This window comes from Triticum urartu, chromosome 1 (assembly GCF_003073215.2).
Source record: "Triticum urartu cultivar G1812 chromosome 1, Tu2.1, whole genome shotgun sequence".
Taxonomy (NCBI): Eukaryota; Viridiplantae; Streptophyta; class Magnoliopsida; order Poales; family Poaceae; genus Triticum; species Triticum urartu.
In genome coordinates, this window is record NC_053022.1 from 56831553 (window position 1) to 56859522 (window position 27970).

Genomic DNA, 27970 nt, shown 5'->3' on the forward strand with positions numbered 1-27970 from the left:
ACTTTATTATTGCCTCTAGGGCATATTTCCTTCATTAATATGCTATTTTATATTATTTTTGGGACTAACTTATTAACCTAGAGCCCAGTGCCAGTCTCAGTTTTTCCTTGTTTTTGAGTTTCGCAGAAAAGGAATACCAAATGGAGTCCAAATGGAATAAAACCTTCACGATGATTTTTCTTGGACAAGAAGACACCCAGGAGACTTGGAGTGCAAGTCAGAAGAGCCACGAGGCAGCCACAAGGGCGGAGGGCGCCCCCTACCTTGTGGGCCCCTCGGTGACCCCCTGACCTAGATCTTCCCCTATATATTCACATATTTTCCCGAACCACCAGAAGCATCCATGTCGGTGTCAAAACCGGCGGATCTCGGGTAGGGGGTCCCAAACTGTGCATCTAGGCCGGATGGTAACAGGAGGCAAGGGACACGAAGTTTTACCCAGGTTCGGGCCCTCTTGATGGAGGTAAAACCCTACGTCCTGCTTGATTAATATTGATGATATGGGTAGTACAAGAGTTGATCTACCACGAGATCGGAGAGGCTAAACCCTAGAAGCTAGCCTATGGTATGATTGTTATTCTGTATGTTCTATCGACTAGCCTGGCCCTGGTTTATATAATGCACCAGAGGCCTAGGTTAACAAGAGTCCTAGCCGAATAAGCCGGTGGGGAGAAGTCCTTGTCTTGATCGCCAAGTCTTTGTGGAATCTTCCTTGTATGCGGCAGCTGTCCGAACTGGCCCATGAGTATACGGCCATGGGGGGCCTCGGCCCAATCTAATAGATCGGGAGACGACGTGGTGAGTACCCCCTTGTCCAGGACATCGTCAGTAGCCCCCTGAACTGGTCTTCAAGTTAGGGACGCTCCTCGATTCTTCCGAACTGTTCTTCATCTTCGGTCGTCGGTCTTGAAAACTGGTTCTACAATCTTCTTTATCTTCGACCTTGAGGATCGCCGAAATGCATTCGACGAGTTTACACGTCGGGTATCCGAGGAGCCCCTTTAAGTTTCCGGCCTTTACCAATGCCTTGTTATTTTTATGCCACACCTCGGGTTTGAAGTTGTTCCCGGGCGGCAGCGTCCTCTTGCGTCCGAGCTCGAACGCCGGACTATATTCGAGGTATCTTTTGCAACCGAGCACCAACACCGGACCACTTCCCAGCTCTAACGCCGGAATGTATCCGAGCTCCAACACCGGACTATGTATCCGAGCTCCAACGCCGGACTGTATATCCGAGGTGTCGTAAATCACCTTGGTTCAAAGAAGTTTGAAGGAGTTTAGCCGAGCTTAATGCCGGAAATGCCCTCTATGGAGCCAGCCACTAGCGCCCGAGCTTTATGCCGGGCTGCTTCCGAGGTGGTGCACCACCCCGAATGTGGGCCGATTTTTGTGAATATTTTTTATTGGTGCAATTTATTCTCTGCCGAGATATATAGCCAGTAGCCCTCAAGGTGTGTATCGGTCTAAAACCCGAGATGCACCTGAAGGATGACGTAAGACCGCTGATCCCAGTAGCCGCTGAGACTCAGGTTGATTTGCAAAATCGGCCTGAGGATCAAGTCCAAGCTCGGCAGAATACTTCGGGACACTAAAAGCGGCGTGCTCAGTCCTCGAGACTCAGGTTGGGTGTGGCCGACCAACCTGAGGATCAAAATCTCCTCGGAAACTATATTGCACATAAAGTTTTATGCATTGGACAAGCAATGTAGTAGCCCCCGAGACACTGGTCGGGTGGTAACACCAGATCAGGGGATCAATGTGCCCCTTTAATATTTGTAAATAATAAGCCCGAAGCCCAGTAGCCCCCGAGCCTTAATGCGGGCACGGGTGGCCGAATTAAGGATCAATATCCATAGTAAAATCACAAATTATGTGTAATGACTCTATGTATCCAAGTACTTTACGTCATTAATGCTCGAATCCGCATTGTACAAAACTTTGTTGACCGACCATCGGCTTCCACCTCCTCAGCCAGTAGCCGAGGAGTGTTTGTCCTACTTTATAAAGCCTTTATGAGGGTAAAGATTTACAACAAACAAGGCAATCTGGCCATGCGGTTTTATAAACAAAGGTACGCAGAGAGTTATATTACTGTTTAACAGAAGAAATGTCTTCCAAAGAAAATAGTCCCGCTATCGGTTCCTTTCTTTGGGTTGTCATGCTAAGCATGATCATTAAACCTCAGCTCTAATGTAAGAGCAAAATATTGAGGATTTAGTTTGGGAGGCCAGTTAATAGCCCCCGGTAGTGTTCGGCGGCAGTCAGGGTCAAGCCGTAAACACTTCGGCCAATGTTATGAACGGCCCATCATTTAACATAGTCATCGGATCGCTGACCAGTTTACGCTTATTGCGAAAGTCAGTTTTCGGCTTTCTCCACTGAGGTGCTTAACCATGTGAGCTGGAAGCACAATCGTAGTGGTTCTCCCTTTGCACGCCTATCCGAACAAAATGGAACGCAGGAAGCAAGTGCCGGAGCCGGGCAACCCAACTATTGACTGAAGACACAATTCGAAACCGATGCATATATAGCAATATCTGAGAATGTTTTTGCCGAATCCCTAAAGGTGTCCGGCGTTGCACTGCGAGACTAATGCTGGAAAAGCACAAATAGTTTAAAAGTGCCAAAAAGCTTGGAAAACCAAGAAACGTCAGTAAAAACATGACGTCCGAACAATATCAAGTGTTCGGTGCTAATCCGAAAGTTGGTCTTAGAAAAAAGAAGTGCTTCTGTCGTGCTTTAACATGATACATCCTATCTCAAGACTTCGAGCGGGTCAGCCTACGGCTTCAACCTTCTATCCCGAGGGTGGAGTACTTCTCATCAGGCCAGTTTAGCAAACTAAACTCTAGCGGCTTTGAGAGAGAAATTAGGCTCCCCGGCTAGTGATCGCACACTCGTGTCGAAAAAAGGAGTGATTAATAATAATAATAAAATTTTGCAACGACTAAGAAGAAGAAGAACACTTATTATAAAACGACTCAAATAAACTTAAGAGCCCCCAAGTGACTTGGGTAGAAGAATGATTGCATGTACCGAAGTACTTATATCATATCTATGTTCAACCGAACTTTAGACGCGTCTTAACCGACCGTCAGCTTCTCCCTCTTCGGTCAAGGACCAAAAAGTGTTATGTACTCCATCGGTCGAGAATATCGACGGTGTTTCCAATAACCAGGCAATCAGGCCATAAGGCTGTAACAGACAAAGTGCGCTCAGGGAACTTATGCTATATTACCATGAAGTGTAAGAAGCATCTTCGAAGAAAATAGTACCCCCACCGATACCTTTCTTTGGTGCTCATTGTTATTATGAGACTTGTGCAATAGATTTTTTGTACTCATGAGTTCCGTTGTGTGCCGACCATCATTGAAAACTATAAGAGCGCTAGCTTTCGGCTTCACCCAGTCTGAGGTCCGGCTCGGGCGACCCGATCGTGACAATCGCAGAGGTGCTCCCTTTACTCCCTAGCCGAACAATCGGGAACGTAGGGGTAAACACAGGAGCGAGGCAACCCAGCTTGCAAATCGCTTAAGTTAACATGGTGCATATTGTGGCGTAATACACGAACAAGGAACATTTTCCCACCGCCGCAACCTTCTGTTCTCGCGAGATCCCATCTTGGGGCCTTTTCCGGCATCCTGCCGGAGGGGGATTCGATCACGGAGGGCTTCTACATCAACTCTATTGCCCTTCCGATGAAGCGTGAGTAGTTTACCTCAGACCTTCGGGTCCATAGCTTGTAGCTAGATGGCTTCTTCTCTCTATCTTTGATTCTCAATACCATGTTCTCCTTGATGTTCTTGGAGATCTATCCGATGTAATCCTCTTTTGCGGTGTGTTTGTCGAGATCCGATGAATTGTGGATTTATGTAGCTTATCTATGAATATTATTTGAATCCTCTCTGAATTCTTTTATGCATGATTTGATATCTTTGTAATTCTCTTCGAACTATCAGTTTAGTTTGGCCAACTAGATTGGTTTTGCTTGCGATGGGAGAAGTGCTTAGCTTTGGGTTCAATCTTGTGGCGTCCTCACCCAGTGACAGTAGGGGTAGCAAGGCACATATTGTATTGTTGCCATCGAGGATAAAAAGATGGGGTTTACATCATATTGCTTGAGTTTATTCCTCTACATCATGTCATCTTACTTAAAGCGTTACTCTATTCTTCATGAACTTAATACTCTAGATGCAGGCAGGAGTCGGTCGATGTATGGAGTAATAGTAGTAGATACAGGCATGAGTCGGTCTACTTGACACGGACGTGATGCCTATATTTCATAATCATTGCCTTGGATATCGTCATAACTTTGCGCTTTACTATCAATTGGTCGACAGTAATTTGTTCCCACCGTATTATTTGCTATCTTGAGAGAAGCCTCTAGTGAAACCTATGGCCCCCGGGTCTATTTTCCATCATATAAGTTTCCAATCTACTATTTTGTAATCTTTTACTTTCCGATCTATAAACCAAAAACCCCCAAAAATATTTAGTTTATCTTTTGTTTAGTTTTATCTATGTCTATCATATCTCACTTTTGCAAGTGACCGTGAAGGGATTGCCAGCCCCTTTATCGCGTTGGGTGCAAGTGTTTGATTGTTTGTGCAGGTATTGGTGATTTGTGCATTGTCTCCTACTAGATTGATACCTTGGTTCTCTAACTGAGGGAAATACTTATCTCTACTTTGCTCCATCACCCTTTCCTCTTCAAGGGAAAAACCAACGCAAACTCAAGAAGTATCAGGCAGGTTGATGCAGTCCGCCTTTAGGTTGATGTTACACATGTAGAAGAACATGTTCTACCACTTCTTGGCAGACTCTTCGAGGGGCATCTTGGGGAACGACCCATTTGACCGGGCTGAGACTATGGCGGCCCCGCAGTCGGACATGACGCCGGCCGCCGGCCCTTGCTGCTTGAGGACGAAAAGCCGGGCCCATAGCTCCGTCTCCGGCATCAAGCCTAGGTAGCCCTCACAGAGCGTGGCATTCCCAGCGAGCTGCAGCACAGTGTTGGCACCGAGGTGATACAGCTGCAACCCGAAGAAGTCGAGGAAGGAGCACAAGAAGAGGCTTGCGGCAAGGCCGAACCCACACACGAAGTAGGAGAAGAATACCATGTACGCACCCTCCTGCGGCACCGGCTCGATCTCTTTGCCTGCCGCGCGCGCTGCCACCACCGTCGCCGCCGGCATCCACTTGGTGTCGCGGGGGTACTGAATGTTGGCCTCGGTGGTCTCGGAGCCCTCCCAAGGTCCATTCGGCCACGCCAATGGCAGAGCTTGTGACAGCCTAGGTTTTGCCCTTTCTTATTTGCTTGATTTTTCATTTGAGTTTTTTTGAACATGGAGTTTCTGAATCTTTTCAAATGGACTTAAACACCTGGGCATCCTTGGCTTTCACCCAAGTGCTTCAGTTCCCTCCTAAATCATTTCACTTCTGACCCACCCAAAAATAATCTTTGGAATATTTTTCTTAAATGAAAAATATTCATTTTCTTTCCAAAAACCCTAAGCCAGATCTGTTTGCTTCAAAGCAACCCCAATTTTTATGGCTCGGAAAAATCTGAGATAATTCACAAATATTCTGTGAACCCAAGAGCACCTTCCTGAGCAAAAATATTTCATCACTTTTTGGAATATTTTTGCTATAGAAAATCTTTTCTATTCTGGACAAAAATGGTGGTTTCTACAGCAACTACCATTTTACTTGCTCCATTTGACCTAAACTTTCTTGTGCATCTTTACCTTAGTAACTTATCACTAGCCCTCAAAGAACAACTTCTAACTCCAAGCCATTTGACCACAGTAACATCACCAAGTTACTGACCAGAAACTTACTTGGTGTGTGAAAACTTCTCTACTGCACCTGGATCCAAACCAAATCATGGTAACATTCAAAACTACCATGAAAAATGCCAGACATTGAGTTTTTGCTTAGATCGACCTGATGTCATAGTTCACGCGGTGACCGCGTTCGTCCAGGCGTGCTGGCATGCAGCTGACACGCTCTGCGACGCGCCCAAGCCTCTATTGCTCGCGTGCTCACTTCCCCGCCTGCCCAACCATGCCAACCCTCGCCACCATCATCGTCTCAACGTTCTTAACTCCTCCCTGGCGCTCGCCAATGCCGGAGCTCGCCGCAGCGAGCACGGGCAAGGTCCGGCCAGCCCAACAGTGCGGAGCGCACTATGCTCGTCGCCATCCTCTTGATCCCGTGCTCGTCTCCGCCCGCCCACAGTGGCCGCGTGACCTCTGTCGCCTTCTCCCTCTCTCACTGACGCCGCTCTTCGCCGGGCACCGTGGACAGGTGTCCACCGGCGGAGCCCGGAGCACCCTCACCGCTCGCCTATAAATAGAGCCCTCCCTAGCCTCCTCGAGCACCATCCAGCACTCACACGCACCCCACGATCGAGTAGGAAGCCGGAGCCCGGCCGGGCAGGCCTCGGGCCGCCGTCCCTGAGCTCGAGCTCGCCGGCGATCCCCTCTGGTCGCCACAGTAGCTCCAGCCCCTCCCAGGCCTGGGCGACCCCGCCAGGGCCTCCGCCTCTCTCCGGTGAGGCCGTCTCGCCTGCTTGGAGCCCCTGGAGTGGCCTCTGCTCGCCGTCTTCCTCAACTCCGGCCACCTCCACGTTTCGCCTCCGCTTGCGAGGTTGATTCCGATGCCGTCCAACCGCCCTAGCTACGCTACGGGTACGGGCAGGTGCACCTCAACCCCCTCTTGCCATCCCTCCCTCTCGTTTGGGCCAAGGAGCCCTCGTCGCGGGCGAGAGCTCCGGCGAAGCCACGACCCCCTCTGTTTCCTTCTCCCTCTTCCCCCACCTAACTAGCGGGGCCCGCTAGTCAGCCACTCAGTACGCACGCGAAGCGGTACGAGTGGTGGTGCCCCTGGGCTTTACGCCTTCGACGTCACCCCCAGTCTATTTATTTATTCAAATTCGTTTGAATTTACAGAACACTTCAAACAGTTAGAACTTTTCAACCATAAGTCCAAATGAATTGATTCTTTTTGCATTGTGTTCTTTGATAAGAAATCTAGCAGCTCACCAAAGATGAGATTTTTCTGAGCTGTCTAGAATTTCTGGTGATTTTCAGAAGTGTTCTTGATATTTTCTTTTTGTGATTAAAACTATTTTCATAAGGTGAAGCTTGTCTTGAGGATTACCAGGAGGCTTGTGAACCTCATCTGCACTAAGACAAGCCACAACAACATTTTCATGGTGCCATTTCAATATTTGTGATTTTCTTACTTAAATGAAATGATTAATCCATGCATTTAAATGATTATGGAGTTATTTATGTTCTGTTAAATATTGGTTAGTTGTTATGCTTGATTTATAGAATGGGTGAAACTAGTTTAGTGGATAAAGCAAGATAAGATTTATTTGAGGTGATGTTAGAAATAATTTTGTTAAGCATGTTAGCAATTATTTAAAGGTATGTTTTTGCCCTCTTAGATTGAAAAAAATTTGTTAGAAAATGTTCTGTTAAATACTTGTTTAATCATATTACTTGTCTTACGGAATGTTTGAACCCAACTTAGTGATAAAGAAAGTAAGGGTTGTTGATAGTGAAATCTTTTTGATAAGCATATGCAAAATTTATCAGAGTTACTTTCTTGCGTAAGAAATCAATAAAACTTGTTGCAAAATATTTTGGTTAAGTTGTGAGTTATTTGAGCAAGTAGAGTAATTTGAGTTGTTGACGTTATGCTTGGTGTGTATAAGGATGACATCGGTCATTTTTATCACTATATGATGCATGTGTTGTTTTGCATTTCATGGCATGCTATGACACCGGTCATTTTTAGTTTAAAGTTAAACCTGAATATAACTCAACTTGAATATACCGTTGGCTGGGTCATGGTGCCGCTGAATCAAGTTTCTTTCCAGTGCTACCACATTTGCCTTTGTGGGAAGGCCTTGATTCGGTCCATTGACACGGCCTCTGGTCGGTGCCTCCATCTAGGAAAGGTTATGTCGTGCTTGCCCTGGCCCGGTAAGCAGACATAATCTTGTGTGCTCGTTGATGAGATTATGGTACCGAGTCCCCGAGTGGGAGTGTCCCCGAGTGGGAGTGTTTTGACCACGACGGTGGTTGGTGTGTCTTTGGTAGACACGGGGCCACCCAGGACTAGCCCGTTGGGGATTTGGGTCGGAGTGGCCGGGAGAGTGCTGTGGCAATGGAGGGGTTTTGACGGAATGTCGTTGGTCCACCCGAATGGGAGTGCGAGGCCATGGGTTCCGTGGTGTGGGTATAGTGTGCTACCTCTGCAGAGTGTGTGATCCATCGATAGTCGAGTCCACGGTTACGGACACCTCGTAGTAGGTCCCACCATGAGTCAACATTTAATAAAAATTGCACACTAAGCTATGAACTTTGCATTGTTGATGGATGGAAGAAAGGCCATCGAGGCATTTGGGACCAAATGATGGTCGTGGTTGTGATCGCTGTAAGGATCACGAGTTGTCCTTGAGAAAGACCACTTTGGTGGTGTGTTGGTGATCTAGAGATGATCATGGTTGGTAAGTTGTACCGAGGGACGTTCGAGCATGATCACAGCATGTTGACATATAGTGTTGCATTTTTAATAATTGGTTAAATATCATGATATTGTTTGTCATTATGATTATGCCAGTTGTGAGCTTGCAAGTATATTCAATGTACTGACCTGGCATGTCATGCCAGATTTCAGGAAAGTATCGTTGGAAAGGAGCGCTGTTCGAGTCTAGATCGTGTCCACATCGGTGTCCCTGTGATATGGAGCTTCCGCCACGATGTTATTCCGTGGCCACGTAGTTGTTCGGATCGAGGCCCCTTAATGTTCACTAAATAATGTACATATTGTTCAGCCGCACCGAGTGTGCCGCTTGGCCTCGACAGCTGTTGTAATGTAACTCTGTTCCGCTAGCATCAATAAAGCGGTTGTTATTCTGTACCAAGATGTTGTGTGTTGCCAGAAGACATGGTCTCTGGGCTGGCAATGCATGGTAAACCGGTCGCTCTGAGCCGGGGTGCCACAGTGCTTGGTATCAGAGTCGCGCTGACTGTAGGCCATGCTAGACTACGACGCGCTAGATACGAGTTTTAGTTGAGTATCGGTAGTAATTTGTGCTGATTATTGAGTTGCATGCATTCGGTTTATATATTTTAATGCTAACTTGCTAATGGTTGTGGGTGTAGATGGCTCCGGTGCCGTATCCGTGCCAGTTGCAGCTGATGCCGTACACGTCACCGCACCTCCTTCGCAACGTGTGGCATAGGCTGTATCCTCTCGGAGACGACCCAGTCTATCTTGTGTACCGGGAGCATCTAGCTGATTTAGTAAATGAGTATCACGCAGTGGTCACTCTGCACACTAGTTCCGATTCCAGCTCTCACACTCGCACTTCTCGGAGCGGCTATGCCTCCACCGCTTCTCAGGATGTCCAGTTCGCTGCATTCGAGGTCCTTGTCGAGCTTCGCTACAACGAGGTCCGAATGCAGAACCACCCAGGTTTCTACTACTACCCATCTCTGCACGACAACGGTCGTGTCCATTTCCCTCTCATTGATCCAGAGTCTGATAGTGTTGCTAGCCACCTTGCTCGTTATATCACTGCTAGCTATCTCATGATCCATGAGCTGGCTCGAGAGCTGACTCGTACTCGTACTGCTTTAGCCACTACTTTGGTCACTTCTAGATCTGCCACTACTCCGTCTTCACTGGGATTTACCCCTTATGTCCCAGTCAGTTCTAGCTCCCCTATTTCGCCGGTTACTCCCTTGAGTAGCACGGGCGTCTCGGCCGCGAACCCTCTCAATACTCCTGCCGAGTGGGTCTCACTTCTCGCTACCCCTGTAGCCCCGATGCTTCATCCTACCCCTGCCCCTGAGGGAGAGCTCTCGAGGCAGCACCGTCGTGTTACCTTTAACCCAGAGGTTTCCGTTAACCACGTCAGTTCGGGATAAGAGACCACTTCAGGGGAGGACGCCGCAGCACCAGCAGAGCAGTAGTCTCTTTGAGTATTCGCAGTTGTCTGGATGATGTATGGATGTAGTCGTATGAGTCATGATGTTTTGTTGCCTGTATGAGAGTAGTGAACCAGTCATGTTGTTTACTTTTCATGTATGAGTCTATGTATAATTATGTTGAGACTTTATTCGCCGTATTTTTCGCTCTTCTGCTTTCTTCTGGGATTTGTCGCTGGCTTTTCCCCAATTTTATTTTTGGGTGTTTCTCATCTCGATTGTGTTGTCTTGGGAAAAATTCACAGTAGGATGACGCGGGGAGGCAGCAGTAGCAACGTTCGTGAGGGAACTCCTGTTCGTTGTTCTGCACGACAGGCATGACATTCTCCTGAGCCGTACGTTCAGCCACCACCTCCACCGCCTGATCCTCCCTCCACCGAGCAAATTCTGCGTATGTTTGAAGAAAAAAGGAACAATGATCTGATTGAAATATTGAGAAGTGTTCAAGCTATGGTTGGACAGAATGGAAACCGAAATGGTCATCACTCAAAGCTGTCAGACTTTCAGAGGACCAATCCACCCTGTTTCAGTCAGATTGTTGACCCAATGGATGCATACGATTGGTTACACACAATGGAGAAAAAGCTTGAGATTGCCCGTACTAAAGGAAATGATAAAGTTCCATTTTTAACTCATTACCTTGAAGGCGCAACTGCCATATGGTGGGAAAATACAAAGGCCATGTGGCGGATCGATGAGGAAATCACCTGGGAGAAATTTAAGGATAAGTTCCGAAAATATCATATCCCTACTGGAGTTATGAAGGCCAAGCAGCGTGAATTTCTCGCGCTCGTCCAAGGAAATCAGTCTGTGGCTGAATATCTGCAAAAATTCAATCATTTGGCCCATTACTCTCTGTATGACGTGGCCACCGAAGAAAGGAAGATTGACAGATTTCTTGGAGGTTTAAATCCACAACTTCGGTGTGCTTTCGGTATGTTTGATTTCACGGATTTCCAAACTCTGGTGGACAATGCGTTCATTGCTGAACGGGAGCATAAGCTGATATTAGATAATAGGCCTGCTAATGACAACAAGTGCAAGTTTGAGCCAAAGAAAGATGGGCCACATGTGCAAAAGGCTCGTACCTGGCAGCAAACTCAGGTGGAATACAGGCCAAATTGGCAGCAGAATGTTAACAAGACCACCACTCAAGTCAAAAATATTGTGACCAATCCAATGCATGAGGAGCGTCATCGCAATAATTCTTGTTTCATTTGCGGGCACCATGGACATTATGCCAAGAAGTGCCCCAAGAACAACAAGACAAATGCCCTAAGCCGACCGCAAGTCAATTTTATGGAGTCGCGGCCAAACCAGCAAAACTTCACCGGGCACGTGTGCATCATATCTCCGCCGATGAAGCCCAAGAAAAGCCAGAAGTTGTCATTGGTAGGTTTTTGTTAATGACATACCTGCCATAATTTTATTTGACTCTAGGGCTTCCCATTCTTTTATTTCTCGGAGTTTTGCCGCCCAAATTTTTTTTTCTTGCACAATTTTGGGCAAAAATATGCTGGTACAAACCCCGGGATCCATAATCAAGAGCAATCTGGTCTGCCGTGATCTGGAGATCAATATCAACGGGGTCCGCTTTCCAACATCTCTGATAATCCTTGAGTCTGAAAAGTTGGATATTATATTGGGTATGAATTGGTTGACCAAATATCAAGTTTGCATAAACTGCGCAACCCGAGAAGTCAATCTGACCAATCTGGATGGGCAGCTCACCAAATTCTATGCTCGCAAGAATATACCCAAGCCAGAATTAGTGTGCACTGCTGTGGTTGAATTGGAATTTATTCCTGTGGTCAGTGAGTACCCTGATGTGTTTCCAGAAGAACTGCCAGGCATGCCACCAGATCGGGAACTGGAGTTTGCCATAGATCTTGTGCCCGGAACCGCACGGTTATACAAGAAGTATTACCAGATGCCCTCATCAGAATTAGTGGAGCTAAAGAAACAACTTGACGAATTACTCCAGAAAGGTTATATTCGTCCCAGCTCTTCACCGTGGGGATCACCTACAATTTTCGTGGGCAAAAAGGATGGTAGTCTCCGTATGTGCATAGATTACCGCCAGCTGAATGAGGTCACCATAAAAAATAAATACCCGCTGCCAAGGATTGATGATCTGTTTGATCAGCTTAGTTGGCTAAGGTATTCTCTAAAATCGATTTACGGACCGGATATCATCAGCTCAAGATTAAAAAGGAAGATATTCCTAAGATTGCATTCACTACTCGGTACGGTCTTTACGAATATACCGTGATGTCCTTTGGTCTCATCAACGCCCCTACTTTCTTCATGCATATGATGAACAAAGTATTTATGGACTTCCTTGACAAATTCGTGGTAGTCTTCATCGATGACATCCTCATTTACTCCAAGGGTGAAGAAGAACACAAGGATCACCTCTGAGCACTACTACAATGGCTCCGCGACCATCAGCTATACGCCAAGTTCAGTAAGTGCGAATTTTGGCTCAAACAAGTTGGGTTTCTCGGACATGTACTATCCGCCGAAGGTATAGCCGTGGACCCGAGCAAAGTAAAGGATGTGCTCGATTGGGTACCACCCACGACCGTGACATAGATCCGGAGTTTCCTCGGATTAGCTGGATACTATCGTCGTTTTATTGAAGGGTTTTCCAAAATTGCTAAACCCATGACGGAGCTGCTAAAATAGGATACAAAGTTTAAGTGGACAAAGGATTGTGAGAAGAGTTTTAATGAGCTGAAGATACGACTGACAACCGCACCTGTATTGACTCTTCCAGACATTTATCGTAGCTTTGATGTGTACTGTGATGCCTCCAGACAAGGTATTGGTTGCGTGTTGATGCAAGACAGCAATGTAGTAGCATATGCATCGCGACAGCTACGACCTCATGAGGGAAATTATCCTACTCATAATTTGGAATTGGCTGCAGTGGTTCATGCATTAAAAATTTGGAGACACTACCTCATTGGAAAAAGGTGCCAAAATTTTACCGACCACAAAAGCCTCAAGTACATTTTCACTCAGCCAGATTTAAATCTCCGTCAGCGAAGATGGTTAGAGTTGGTCAAGGATTATGACCTTGGAATAAATTACCATCCAGGCAAGCCAACATCGTTGCTGATGCGCTTAGTCGAAAGCCCGTCAGCTTAAATGTCATGTTAAAATCATTGCCCACCAAACTCCAAGAGGATATCGCTCAGCTCAACTTGGTCATCATAGAGGCTGACCTCGCTAATATTTTGGAAGTTACCCCCACACTTGAGATGGAGATCTGCAAGGCACAGCCAGCTAACACCAACCTACAAAGACGTGCCAAGGGCCAGATGGCAAAGCAGGCCTCTAACTTCTGCAAGGACGAATTCGGTACCCTCCGATTCCGTGGACGCATTTGTGTGCCAAATCAACCGGACTTGAAGAAGAAAATCCTGTCAGAAGCCCACGAATCCGCATATTCCATTCACCCGGGAGGTACGAAAATGTATGAGGACCTTAGACAAATATTCTGGTGGGATGGAATGAAGAAAGACATTGCCTATTTTGTAGCCTATTGCGACATATGCAACAAGGTGAAAGCAGATCATCAGAAGCCAGTCGGACTTCTCCAACCGCTGCCAGTTTCACAGTGGAAATGGGATGATGTTTGCATGGATTTCATCACAGGATTGCCTAGGACTCAGCGAGGCAAGGATGCAATCTGGGTTATAATAGACACTCTGACCAAGGTTGCTCATTTCATTCCGATCAGCACCAGATACAGAGCAAATGAACTTGCACAACTGTATGTATCCAGGATCGTCAGTCTTCATGGAGTACCCCGAACTATCACTTCCGACCGAGGTTCTTTGTTTACCTCCGCTTTTTGGTCCCGTCTCCATCAAGCCTTGGGGACAACACTGAAATGTAGTACTTCCTATCGCCCTCAGACAGATGGACAGACAGAGCGGGTAAACCAAATACTCGAAGATATGTTGCGAGCATGTGTGCTAGCCAAAGGTGCTAAATGGTAAGACTGCTTGCCGTATGCTGAGTTCTCTTATAACAACAGTTTCCAGACCAGTCTAAAGATGTCACCATACGAAGCTCTGTATGGCCGTAAGTGCCCCACTCCTCTAAATTGGTCTCAGACAGGAGATAGCCGTATCTTCAGAACGGATCTCATGATGGAAGCTGAGAAACAAGTTAGGGAAATCCGAGACAGACTGCAATTGGCCAAATCTCGACAGAAGAGTTATTATGATGCCAAACATCGGCAAGTTAGTTTTGAATCCGGAGAACACGCATACCTCCGAGTCACTCCTATGAAAGGAGTCAAGAGATTTCAGACTCGTGGAAAGCTGGCACCCAGATTCATTGGTCCATTCCCGATTATGTCTCGAGTGGGAACTGTTGCATATCAACTGGAACTACCCCCGGAATTGGCAGACATACACAACGTGTTCCATGTTTCGCAATTGAGACGATGCATTTCCCCGCCTGAGAAAAGAACTACAATGGCTGAGATAGAATTGGCAAAAGATTTAACTTATGAAGAAAGACCGTTCAAAATTTTGGATCAGATGGAAAGGGTCACTCGTAGTAAAGTGAGAAATTTTTACAAGGTTCAGTGGGAGCATCACACAGAGTCAGAAGCAACTTGGGAGCAGGAAGAATTCCTTAGGGAGCAGTATCCAGAGTGGTTTTCCCAAGCAACCGAATCTCGAGGACGAGATTCATTCTAAGTGGGGGAGGTTTATGACAGCCTGGGTTTTGCCCTTTCTTATTTGCTTGATTTTTCATTTGAAATTTTTTGAACTTGGAGTTTCTGAATCTTCAAATGAACTAAAACACTTGGGCATCCTTGGCTGTCACCCAAGTGCTTCACTTCCCTCCTAAATCATCATTTCACTTCTGACCCACCCAAAAATAATCTTCGGAATATTTTTCTTAAATTAAAAATATTCATTTTCTTTCCAAAAACCCTAAGCGAGATCTGTTTGCTTCAAAGCAACCGCAATTTTTATGGCTCAGATAATTCACAAATATTCTATGAACCCTAGTGCACCTTCCTAAGCAAAAATATTTCATCACTTTTTGGAATATTTTTGCTACAAAAAATCTTTTCTATTCTGGACAAAAATGGTGGTTTCTACAGCAACTACCATTTTACTTGCTCCATTTGACCTGAACTTTCTTGTGCATCTTTACCTTAGTAACTTATCACTAGCCTCCAAAGCACAGCTTCTAACTCCAAGCCATTTGACCACAGTAACATCACCAACTTACTAACCAGAAACTTACTTGGTGTGTGAAAACTTCACTACTGCACCTGGATCCAAACCAAATTGTGGTAACATTCAAAACTACCATGAACAACATGCTAGACATTGAGTTTTTGCTTAGATCGACCTGATGTCATAGTTCACGCGGTGACCACGTTCGTCCAGGCGTGCTGGCATGCAGCCGACGCGCTCTGCGACGCGCCCGAGTCTCTGTTGCTCGCGTGCTCGCTTCCCCGCCCGCCCAACCATGCCAACCCTCGCCACCATCATCGTCTCAACGTTCTTAACTCCTCCCTGGCACTCGCCGACGCTGGAGCTCGCCGCAGCGAGCACGGGCAAGGTCCGGCCAGCCCAACAGCGCGGAGTGCACTGTGCTCGTCGCCATCCTCTTGATCCTGTGCTCGTCTCCGCCCGCCCATAGTGGCCGGATGACCTCCGTCGCCTTCTCCCTCTCACACTAACGCCGCTCGTCGTCGAGCGCCGTGGACATGTGTCCACCGGCGGAGCCCGGAGTACCTGGCCGGGCCTGGCCGGGCAGGCCTCGGGCCGCCGTCCCCAAGCTCAAGCTTGTCGATGATCCCCTCTGGTCGCCGTAGTAGCTCTAGCCCCTCCCAGGCCTGGATGACCCCTCCAGGGCCTCCGCCTCTCTCCGGTGAGGCCGTCTCGCCCGCTTGGAGCCCCTGGAGTGGCCTCTGCTCACCGTCTTCCTCAACTCCGGCGACCTCCACGTTCTACCTCCGCTTGCAAGGTTAATTCCGACGCCTTCCGACCGCCCCTAGCTACGCTATGGGTACGGGCAGGTGCGCCTCAACCCCCTCTTGCCATCCGTCCCTCTCGTTTGGGCCAAGGAGCCCTCGTCTCCGGCGAGAGCTCCGACGAAGCCGTGGCCCCCTCTGTTTCCTTCTCCCTCTTCCCCCACCTGACTAGCGTGGCCCTCTAGTCAGCCACTCAGTACGCGCGCGAAGCGGTACGAGTGGTGGCGCCCCTGGGCTTTACGCCTTTGACATCACCCCCCAGTCTATTTCTTTTATTCAAATTCATTTGAATTTACAGAACACTTCAAATAGTTATAACTTTTCAACCATAAGTCCAAATGAATTGATTCTTTTTGCATTGTGTTCTTTGATAAGAAATCTAGCAGCTCACCAAAGATGAGATTTTTCTGAGCTGTCTAGAATTTCTGGTGATTTTCATAAGAGTTCTTGATATTTTCTTTTTGTGATTAAAACTATTTTCAGAACGTGAAGCTTGTCTTGAGGATCACCAGGAGGCTTGTGAATCTCATCTACACTAAGGTAAGCCACATCAACATTTTCATGGTGCCATTTCAATATTTGTGATTTTCTTACTTAAATGAAATGATTAATCCATGCATTTAAATGATTATGGAGTTACTTATATTCTGTTAAATATTGGTTAGTTGTTATGCTTGATTTATAGAATGGATGAAACTAGTTTAGTGGATAAAGCAAGATAAGATTTATTTGAGGGGATGTTAGAAATAATTTTGTTATGCATGTTAGCAATTATTTAAAGCTATCTTTTTGCCCTATTAGATTGATAAAAAATTGTTAGAAAATGTTCTGTTAAATACTTGTTTAATCATATTACTTGTCTTACAGAATGTTTGAACCCAACTTAGTGATACAGAAATTAAGAGTTGTTGATAGTGAAATCATTCTGACAAGCATATGAGAAATTTATCGGAGTTACTTTCTTGCGTAAGAAATCAATAAAACTTGTTGCAAAATATTTTGGTTAAGTTGTGAGTTATTTAAGCAAGTAGAGTAATTTGAGTTGTTGGCTTTATGCTTGGTGTGTATAAGGATGACATCGGTCACTTTTATCACTATATGGTGCATGTGTTGTTTTGCATTTCATGGCATGCTATGACACCGATCATTTTTATTTTAAAGTTAAACCTGAATATAACTCAACTTGAACATACCGTTGACTGGGTCATGGTGCCGCTGAATCGAGTTTCTTTCCAGTGCAACCACATTTGCCTTTGTGGGAAGGCCTTGATTCGGTCCATTGACACGGCCTCTGGTCGCTGCCTCCATCTAGGGAAGGTTATGTCGTGCTTGCCCTGGCTCGGTAAGCAGACATAATCTTGTGTGCTCGTTGATGAGATTATGGTACCGAGTCCCCAAGTGGGAGTGTCCCCGAGTGGGAGTGTTTTGACCACGACGGTGGTCGGGGTGTCTTTGGTAGACACGGGGCCACCCAGGACCAGCCCGTTGGGTATTTGGGTCGGAGTGGCCGGGAGAGTGCTGTGGCAATGGAGGGGTTTTGACAGAATGTCATTGGTCCACCCGAATGGGAGTGCGAGGCCATGGGTTCCGTGGTGTGGGTACAGTGTGCTACCTCTGCAGAGTGTGTAATCTATCGATAGCTGAGTCGACGATTACGGACACCTCGTAGTAGATCCCACCATGAGTCAACGTTTAATAAAAATTGCACACTAAGCTATGAACTTTGCATTGTTGATGGATGGCAGAAAGGCCATCGAGGCATTTGGGACCAAATGATGGTCATGGTTGTGATCGCCGTAAGGATCGCGAGTTGTCCTTGAGAAAGACCACTTTGCTGGTGTGTTTGTGATCTAGAGCTGATCACGGTTGGTAAGCTGTCCCGAGGTACGTTCGAGCATGATCACAACATGTTGACATATAGTGTTGCATTTTTAATAATTGGTTAAATATCATGATATTGTTTGTCATTATGATTATGCCAGTTGTGAGCTTGCAAGTACATTCAATGTACTGACCTGGTGTGTCATGCCAGATTTCAGGAAAGTACCGTTGGAAAGGAGCGTTGTTCGAGTCTAGATCGTGTCCACATCGGTGTCCCTGTGATATGGAGCTTCCGCCACGACGTTATTCCGCTGCCACGTAGTTGTTCGGATCGAGGCCCCTTAATGTTCACTAAATAATGTACATATTGTTCAGCCACACCGAGTGTGCCGCTTGGCCTCGATAGCTGTTGTAATGTAACTCTGTTCAGCTAGCATCAATAAAGCGGTTGTTATTCTGTACCAAGATGTTGTGTGTTGCCAGAAGACATGGTCTCTGGGCTGGCAATGCATGGTAAACCGATCGCTCTGAGCCGGGGTGCCACAGCGCTCGCCAAGGGCGCGGGCGCAGCAATGTAGGAGAAAGTGCGGCGTGTGCGTGCGCGTGACGACCGACGGGCGTTGCAAGTGAGCGCTCGGGCGGCGGCCGTGCGCTGCGGCAGAGGTCTTCCCGGGCTCCATGAGAAGAAGACAAGGGAAGGTGGAGCGGGGGTGCGTGCGTGGGCGTTTCCGCCGCGCCCCTCCCCCTCATTTATAACAACAAGAGATGGTGGGGGTGCGGGATTCATGTCTACTACACAACTTTATCCTTGTAGACGTTGTTGGGCTTCAAAGTACATAGTTTTGTAGGAGAGCAACCAATTTCCCTCAAGTGGATGACCTATGGTTTATCAATCTATGGGAGGCGTAGGATGAAGATGGTCTCTCTCAAACAAACCTGCAACCAAATAACAAAGAGTCTCTTGTGACCCCAACACACGCAATACAATGGTAAATTGTATATGTGCACTAGTTCGGCGAAGAGATGGTGATACAAGTGCAATATGGATGGTAGAAATAGGTTTTTGTAATTTGAAAATATAAAACAACAAGGTAACTAGTAAAAAAAGAGCAAAAATGGTATTGCAATGCTTCGAAACAAGGCCTAGGGTTCATACTTTCACTAGTGCAAGTTCTCTCAACCATGATAACATTATTAGATCGTATAACAATCCCTCAACGTGCAACAAAGAGTCACTCCAAAGTCACTAATAGCGGAGAACAAACTAAGAGATTGTTGTAGGGTACGAAACCACCTCAAACTTATTCTTTCTGATTGATCTGTTGGGCTATTCCTATAAGTGTCACAAATAGCCCTAGAGTTCGTACTAAAATAACACCTTAAGACACACATCAACCAAAACCCTAATGTCACCTAGATACTCCAATGTCACCACAAGTATCCGTGGGTTTGATTATACGATATGCATCACACAATCTCAGATTCATCTATTCGAACAACACAAAGAACTTCAAAGAGTGCCCCAAAGTTTCTACCGTAGAGTCAAGACGAAAACATGTCCCAACCCCTATGCATAAGTTCACAAGGTCACAGTGTTGGGGATCGTAGCAGAAATTTAAAATTTTCTACGCATCGCCAAGATCAATCTATGGAGTAATCTAGCAACGAGGGGAAGGGGAGTGCATCTACATACCCTTGTAGATCGCTAAGCTGAAGCATTGCAAGAACGCGGATGAAGGAGTCGTACTCGTAGCGATTCAGATCGCGGTTGATTCCGATCTAAGCGCCGAACCACGGCGCTTCCGCGTTCAACACACGTGCAGCCCGGTGACGTCTCCTACGCCTTGATCCAGCAAGGGGAGAAGGAGAGGTTGGGGGAACACTCCGTCCAGCAGCAGCACGACGGCGTGGTGGTGGTGGAGGAGCGTGGGACTCCGGCAGGGCTTCGCCAAGCACTACGAGAGACGAGGAGGGAGAGGGGTAGGGCTGCGCCAAGAGAGAGATTGAATCGTGTGTTGGGCAGCCCCCATACCTCAAGTATATATAGGGGAGGGGAGGGGGCTGCGCCCCCTCTAGGGTTCCCACCCCAAGGGGTGCGGCAGCCCCTGATCCCATCTAGGGTAGCGGCCACAAGGGGGAGAGGGGGAGGCACACCTGGGGTGGGCCTTAGGGCCCATCTGCCCTAGGGTTTGCCCCCTCCCCTCTTGGAGGCGCCTTGGGCTTAGGTGGGAGGCGCCCCAGCCCACCTAGGGGCTGGTCCCTTCCCACTATTGGCCCATGTAGGCCTCCAAGGCCGGTGGCCCCTCCCGCTGGACCCCCGGACCCCTCCGGTGGTCCCGGTACACTACCGGTGGTGCCCGAAACACTTCTGGTGGCCAAAACCATACTTCCTATATATCAATCTTTACCTCCGGACCATTCCGGGACTCCTCGTGATGTCTGGATCTCATCCGGGACTCTGAACAGCATTCGGTAACCACGTACATACTTTCCCTATAAACCCTAGCGTCATCGAACCTTAAGTGTGTAGACCCTACGGGCTCGGGAGTCATGCAGACATGGCCGAGACAACTCTCCGGTCAATAAGCAACAGCGGGATCTGGATACCCATGTTGGCTCCCACATGCTCCACGATGATCTCATCGGATGAACCACGATGTCAAGGATTCAATCAATCCCGTATACAATTCCCTTTGTCTATCGGTACGATACTTGCCCGAGATTCAATCGTCGGTATCTCGATACCTTGTTCAATCTCGTTACCGGCAAGTCTCTTTACTCGTTCCGTAACACATCATCCCGTGATCAAATCCTTGATCACATTGTGCACATTATGATGATGTCCTACCGAGTGGGCCCAGAGATACCTCTCCGTTTACACGGAGTGACAAATCCCAGTCTCGATTCGTGCCAACCCAATAGACACTTTCGGAGATACCCGTAGTGCACCTTTATAGCCACCCAGTTACGTTGTGACGTTTGGCACACCCAAATAACTCCTACGGTATCCGGGAGTTGCACAATCTCATGGTCTAAGGAAATGATACTTGGCATTAGAAAAGCTTTAGCATACAAACTACATGATCTTGTGCTAGGCTTAGGATTGGGTCTTGTCCATCACATAATTCTCCTAATGATGTGATCCCGTTATCAACGACACCCAATGTCCATGGTCAGGAAACCGTAACCATCTATTGATCAACGAGCTAGTCAACTAGAGGCTTACTAGGGACATGGTGTTGTCTATGTATCCACACATGTATCTGAGTTTCCTATCAATACAATTCTAGCATGGATAATAAAGGATTATCATGAACAATGAAATATAATATAATAATAACTAATGTATTATTGCCTCTAGGGCATATTTCCAACAGTCTCCCACTTGCACTAGAGTCAATAATCTAGTTCACATCGCCATGTGATTAACACTCACAGGTCACATCGCCATGTGACCAACATCCAAAGAGTTTACTAGACTCAATAATCTAGTTCACATCACTATGTGATTAACACTCAATGAGTTCTGGGTTTGATTATGTTATGCTTGTGAGAGAGGTTGTAGTCAATGGGTCTGCAATATTCAGATCCCTATGTATTTCGCAAAACTTTATGTCATATCATAGATGCTGCTACCACGTTCCACTTGGAGCTATTCCAAATTGTTGCTCCATTATACTTATTCGGTATATCTACTCAGAGCTATCCGGATAGGTGTTAAGCTTGCATCGACGTAACTCTTTACGTCGAACTCTTCTTCACCTCCATATCCGAGAAACACTTCCTTATTCCTCTAAGGATAATTTTGACCGATATCTGGTGATCTACTCCTAGATCACCTTTGTACCCTCTTGCCAGACATGTGGTAAGGCACACATCTGGTGCGGTACTCAGCATGGCATACCGTATAGAGCCTATGACAAAAGCATAGGGGACGACCTTCGTCCTTCCTCTTTCTTCTGCCTGGTCAAGCTTTGAGTCTTACTCAACTTCACACCTTACAACTCAGGTAAGAACCCCTTCTTTGACCGATCTATTTTGAACCCCTTCAAAAACATGTCAAGGTGTGCGTTCTTTGAAAGTATCATCAGGCGTCTTGATCTATCTCTATAGATCTTGATGCCCAATCTGTAAGCAGCTTTATCCAGGTCTTCCTTTGAAAATTACTCTTCAAACAACCGTTTATGCTTTCCAGAAATTCTACATTATTTCGAACCAGCAATATGTCATCCACATATACTTATCAGAAATGTTGTAGTGCTCCCACTCACTTTCTTGTAAATACAAGTTTCTAGCAAACATTGTATAAACCTAAAAGCTTTGATCACTCCATCAAAGCATATATTCCGACTCTGAGATGCTTGCTCTAGTCCATAGAAGGATTGCTGGAGCCATCATACCTTTCAGCATCCTTAGGATCGACAAAACCTTTTATTGTATCACATACAACGTTTTCTTACGAAAACTGGTAAGAAAACTTGTTTTGACATCCATTTGTCAGATTTCATAATCGAAAAATACAGCTAATGCTAACATGATTCCGACGGACTTAAGCATCGCTACGGGTGAGAAATTCTCATCGTAGTCAACTCCTTGAACTTGTGAAAAGACTCTTTCCCACAAGTCGAGCTTCATAGACGGTAACATTACCGCCCACGTCCGTCTTCTTCTTAAAGATCCATTTATCTCAATGGCTTGCCAATCATCGGGCAAGTCTACCAAAGTCCATACTTTGTTCTGATACATGGATCCTATCTCGGATTTCATGGCTTCTAACCATTTGTTGGAATACGGGCCCACCATCACTTCTCCATAGCTTGTAGGTTCATTGTTGTCTAACAACATGATATCTAAGACAGGATTACCGTACCACTCAGGAGTAGTACATATCCTTGTCGACCTACGAGGTTCGATAGCAACTTGATCTGAAGCTTCATGATCACTATCATTAACTTCCTATTCTACAGACGTAGGCGCCACAGAAAACATCTTTCTGTGTTGCATCACTCTCTGGTTGAAGTAAAGGTTCGACAACCTCATCAAGTTCTATCTTCCTCCCACTCAATTCTTTCGAGAGAAACTCCTTCTCGAGAAAGGACCCGTTCTTAGCGACAAACAATTTGCCCTCGGATCTGAGATAGAAGGTATACCCAACTGTTACCTTTGGGTATCCTATGAAGATGTGTTTTTCTGGTTTTGGGTTCGAGCTTCTCCGGCTGAAGCCTTAAGCATCGCAGCCCCAAACATTAAGAAACGACAACTTTGGTTTCTTGCCAAACCATATTCATACGACATCGTCTCAACGGACTTAGATGGTGTCCTATCTAAAATGAATGCAGCTGTCTCTAACGCATATCCTCAAAATGAAAACGGTAGATCGGTAAGAGACATCATAGATCGCACCATAACTCATAAGGTTCGATTACGACGTCTGGACACACCATTACCCTGTGGTGTTCCAGGTGGCTTCAACTGTGAAACAATTCCACAATGTCTTAAGTGATTGCCAAACTCACAACTCAGAAAATGCCCTTCTGATAAGATCGTAGGAACATGATCTTCTTGTTATGATGATTCTTAACTTCACTCTGAAATCGCTTGAACTTTTCAAACATTTCATACTTGTGCTTTATTAAGTAAATATACCTATATCTACTCAAATCGTCAGTGAAGACGAGAAAATAGCGATATCCACCGCACGCTTCAATTCTCATTGGATCACATGCATCAGCACGTATGATTTCCAACAAGTCACTTGCCCGTTTCATTGTACCTGAAAACGGGGTCTTAGTCATCCTGCCCATGAGGCATGGCTCGCATGTGTCAAGCGATTCAAAATCAAGTGACTCCAAACATCCATCGACATGGAGTTCCTTCATGCATCTTACGCCAATATGACCTAAGCGGCAGTGCCACAAGAAAGTGGTACTATCATTATTAACTCTACATCTTTTGGCGTGAACATGCGTATTACCACGACCGAGATTCAATGAACCATTCACATAGGGTGCATGACCATGAAAGGTATTATTCATGTAAACAGAATAACCATTATTCTTAACTTAAAAATGAATAACCGTATTGCAATGAACATGATCTAATCATATTCATGCTCAACGTAGACACCTGATAACATTTATCTAGGTTCAATACTAATCCCGAAGGCAGATGGAGTGTGCGATGGTGATCTCATCAACTTTGGAAACACTTCCAACACACATCGTCACCTCGCCCTTAGCCAGTCTCCGTTTAGTCCGTAGCTTTTGCTTCAAGCCACCAATAATAGCAACTGAACCGGTATCCAATACCCAGGTGCTACCAGGAGTACTAGTGAGGTACACATTAATAACACGTATATACTTTGTTGAAGTTGCCAGCCTTCTTATCTACCATGCATTTGGGGTAATTCCGCTACCAGGGACTGTTCCCCTTACAATAGAAGCACTTAGTCTCGGGTTTGGGTTCAACCTTGGGTTCCTTTACTGGAGCGGCAACTGGTTTGCCATCCATGAAGTTTCCCTTCTACCCTTTTCCTTCTTGAAACCAGTGGTCTTGTTAAACCGTCAACACTTGGTGCTCCTTCTTGATTTCTACCTTTTGCGGTCTTAAGCACCGCGAATAGCTCCAAGATCAACTCCATCCCTTGCATGTCATAGTTCATCACGAAGATCTAGTAGCTTAGTGATAGTGACTAGAGAACTCTATCAATCACTGGCTTATCTGGAAGTTTAACTCCCACTTGATTCAAGTGATTGTAGCACCCAGACATTCTGAGCACATGCTCACTAGCTGAGCTATTCTCCTCCATCTTGTAGGCAAAGAACTTGTCAGAGGTCTCATACCTCTCAATACGGGCATGAGCCTAAAATCCCAATTTTAGCTCTTGGAACATCTCATATGTTCTATGGCGTTCAAAACATCATTGGAATCCCGATTCTAAGCCGTAAAGTATGGTGCACTAAACTATCAAGTAGTCATCAGGATATGTCTGTCAGGTGTTCACAACATGCACAGACGATGTTGTAGGGGTTTGCACATCGAGCAGTGCATCAAAGACGTAAGCCTTCTGTGTAGTAGTGAGGACACTCCTCGGACTACGGACCCAGTCCGCATCATTGCTTACAATATCTTTCAACTTGGTCTTTCTCTAGGAATGTATTGAAACAGGGAGCTACAACGTGAGCTATTTATCTACAACATATTTGCAAAGACAATTTAGACTATGTTCATGATAATTAAGTTCATCTAATCAAATTATTTAATGAACTCCCACTCAGATAGACATCCCTCTAGTCATCTAAGTGAAAGATGATCCGAGTCAACTAGGCCGTGTCTGATCATCATGTGAGACGGACTAGTCAACATCGGTGAACATCTTCATGTTGATCGTATCTTCTATACGACTCATGCTCGACCTTTCGGTCTTCCATGTTCCGAGGCCATGTCTGTACATGCTAGGCTCGTCAAGTCAACCTAAGTGTATCGCATGTGTTCCGAGGCCATGTCTGTACATGCTAGGCTCGTCAACACCCGTTGTATTCGAACGTTAGAATCTATCACACCTGATCATCACGTGGTGCTTCGAAACAACGAACCTTCGCAACGGTGCACAGTTAGGGGGAACACTTTTCTTGAAATTTTAGTGAGGGATCATCTTATTTAAGATACCGTCATTCTAAGCAAATAAGATGTAAAACATGATAAACATCACATGCAATCAAATAGTGATATGATATGGCCAATATCGTTTTGCTCCTTTTGATCTCCATCTTCGGGGCTCCATGATCATCGTTGTCACCGGCATGACACCATGATCTCCATCATCATGATCTCCATCATCGTGTCTTCTTGAAGTTGTCTCGTCATCTATTACTTCTACTACTATGGCTAACGCTTTAGCAATAAAGTAAAGTAATTACATGACGTTTATGTTGACACGCAGGTCATAAATAAATTAAGACAACTCCTATGGCTCCTGCCGGTTGTCATACTCATCGACATGCAAGTCGTGATTCCTATTACAAGAACATGATCAATCTCATACATCACATATATCATTCATCACATCCTTTTGGCCATATCACATCACACGGCACATGCTGCAAAAACAAGTTAGACGTCCTTTAATTGTTGTTGCAAGTTTTTACGTGGCTGCTATAGGTTTCTAGCAAGAACGTTTCTTACCTACGCCAAAACCACAACGTGATATGCCAATTTCTATTTACCCTTCATAAGGACCCTTTTCATCGAATCTGATCCGACTAAAGTGGGAGACAGACACCCGCTAGCCACCTTATGCAACTAGTGCATGTCAGTCGGTGGAACCAGTCTCACGTAGGCATACGTGTAAGGTCGGTCCGGGCTGCTTCATCCCACGATGCCGCCGAATCAAGATAAGACTAGTAACGGCAAGTAAATTGACAATATCGACACCCACAACTGCTTTGTGTTCTACTCATGCATAGAAACTACGCATAGACCTAGCTCATGATGCCACTGTTGGGGATCGTAGCAGAAATTTAAAATTTTCTATGCATCGCCAAGATCAATCTATGGAGTAATCTAGCAACGAGGGGAAGGGGAGTGCATCTACATACCCTTGTAGATCGCTAAGCGGAAGCGTTGCAAGAACGCGGATGAAGGATTCGTACTCGTAGCGATTCAGATCGCGGTTGATTCCGATCTAAGCGCCGAACCACGGCGCCTCCGTGTTCAACACACGTGCAGCCCGGTGACATCTCCTACGCCTTGATCCAGCAAGGGGAGAAGGAGAGGTTGGGGAAGACTCCGTCCAGCAGCAGCACGACGGCGTGGTGGTGGTGGAGGAGCGCGGGACTCCAGCAGGGCTTCGCCAAGCACTACGAGAGACGAGGAGGGAGAGGGGTAGGGCTGTGCCAAGAGAGAGATCGAATCGTGTGTTGGGCAGCCCCCATACCTCAAGTATATATAGGGGGAGGGGAGGGGGCTGCGCCCCCTCTAGGGTTCCCACCCCAAGGGGTGCGGCAGCCCCTGATCCCATCTAGGGTGGCAGCCACAAGGGGGAGAGGGGGAGGCGCACCTGGGGTGGGCCTTAGGGCCCATCTGCCCTAGGGTTTGCCCCCCTCCCCTCTTGGAGGCGCATTGGGCTTTGGTGGGAGGCGCCCCAGCCCACCTAGGGGCTGGTCCCTTCCCACTATTGGCCCATGTAGGCCTCCAGGGCCGGTGGCCCCGGCCCTCCCGGTGGACCCCCGGACCCCTCCGGTGGTCCCGGTACACTACCGGTGGTGCCCGGAACACTTCCGGTGGCCAAAACCATACTTCCTATATATCAATCTTTACCTCCGGACCATTCCGGAACTCCTCGTGATGTCCGGGATCTCATTCGGGACTCCGAACAACATTTGGTAACCGCGTACATACTTTCCCTATAAACCCTAGCGTCATCGAACCTTAAGTGTGTAGACCCTACGGGCTCGGGAGTCATGCAGATATGGCCGAGACAACTCTCCGGTCAATAAACAACAGCGGGATCTAGATACCCATGTTGGCTCCCACATGCTCCATGATGATCTCATCGTATGAACCACGATGTCAAGGATTCAATCAATCCCGTATACAATTCCCTTTGTCTATCGGTACGATACTTGCCCGAGATTCGATCGTCGGTATCCCGATACCTTGTTCAATCTCGTTACCGGCAAGTCTCTTTACTTGTTCCATAACACGTCATCCCGTGATCAAATCCTTGATCACATTGTGCACATTATGATGATGTCCTACCGAGTGGGCCCAGAGATACCTCTCCGTTTACACAGAGTGACAAATCCCAGTCTCGATTCGTGCCAACCCAACAGACACTTTCGGAGATACCCGTAGTGCACCTTTATAGCCACCCAGTTACATTGTGATGTTTGGCACACCCAAAGCACTCCTACGGTATCTGGGAGTTGCACAATCTCATGGTCTAAGGAAATGATACTTGGCATTAGAAAAGCTTTAGCGTATGAACTACACGATCTTGTGCTAGGCTTAGGATTGGGTCTTGTCCATCACATCATTCTCCTAATGATGTGATCCCGTTATCAACGACATCCAATGTCCATGGTCAGGAAACCGTAACCATCTATTGATCAACGAGCTAGTC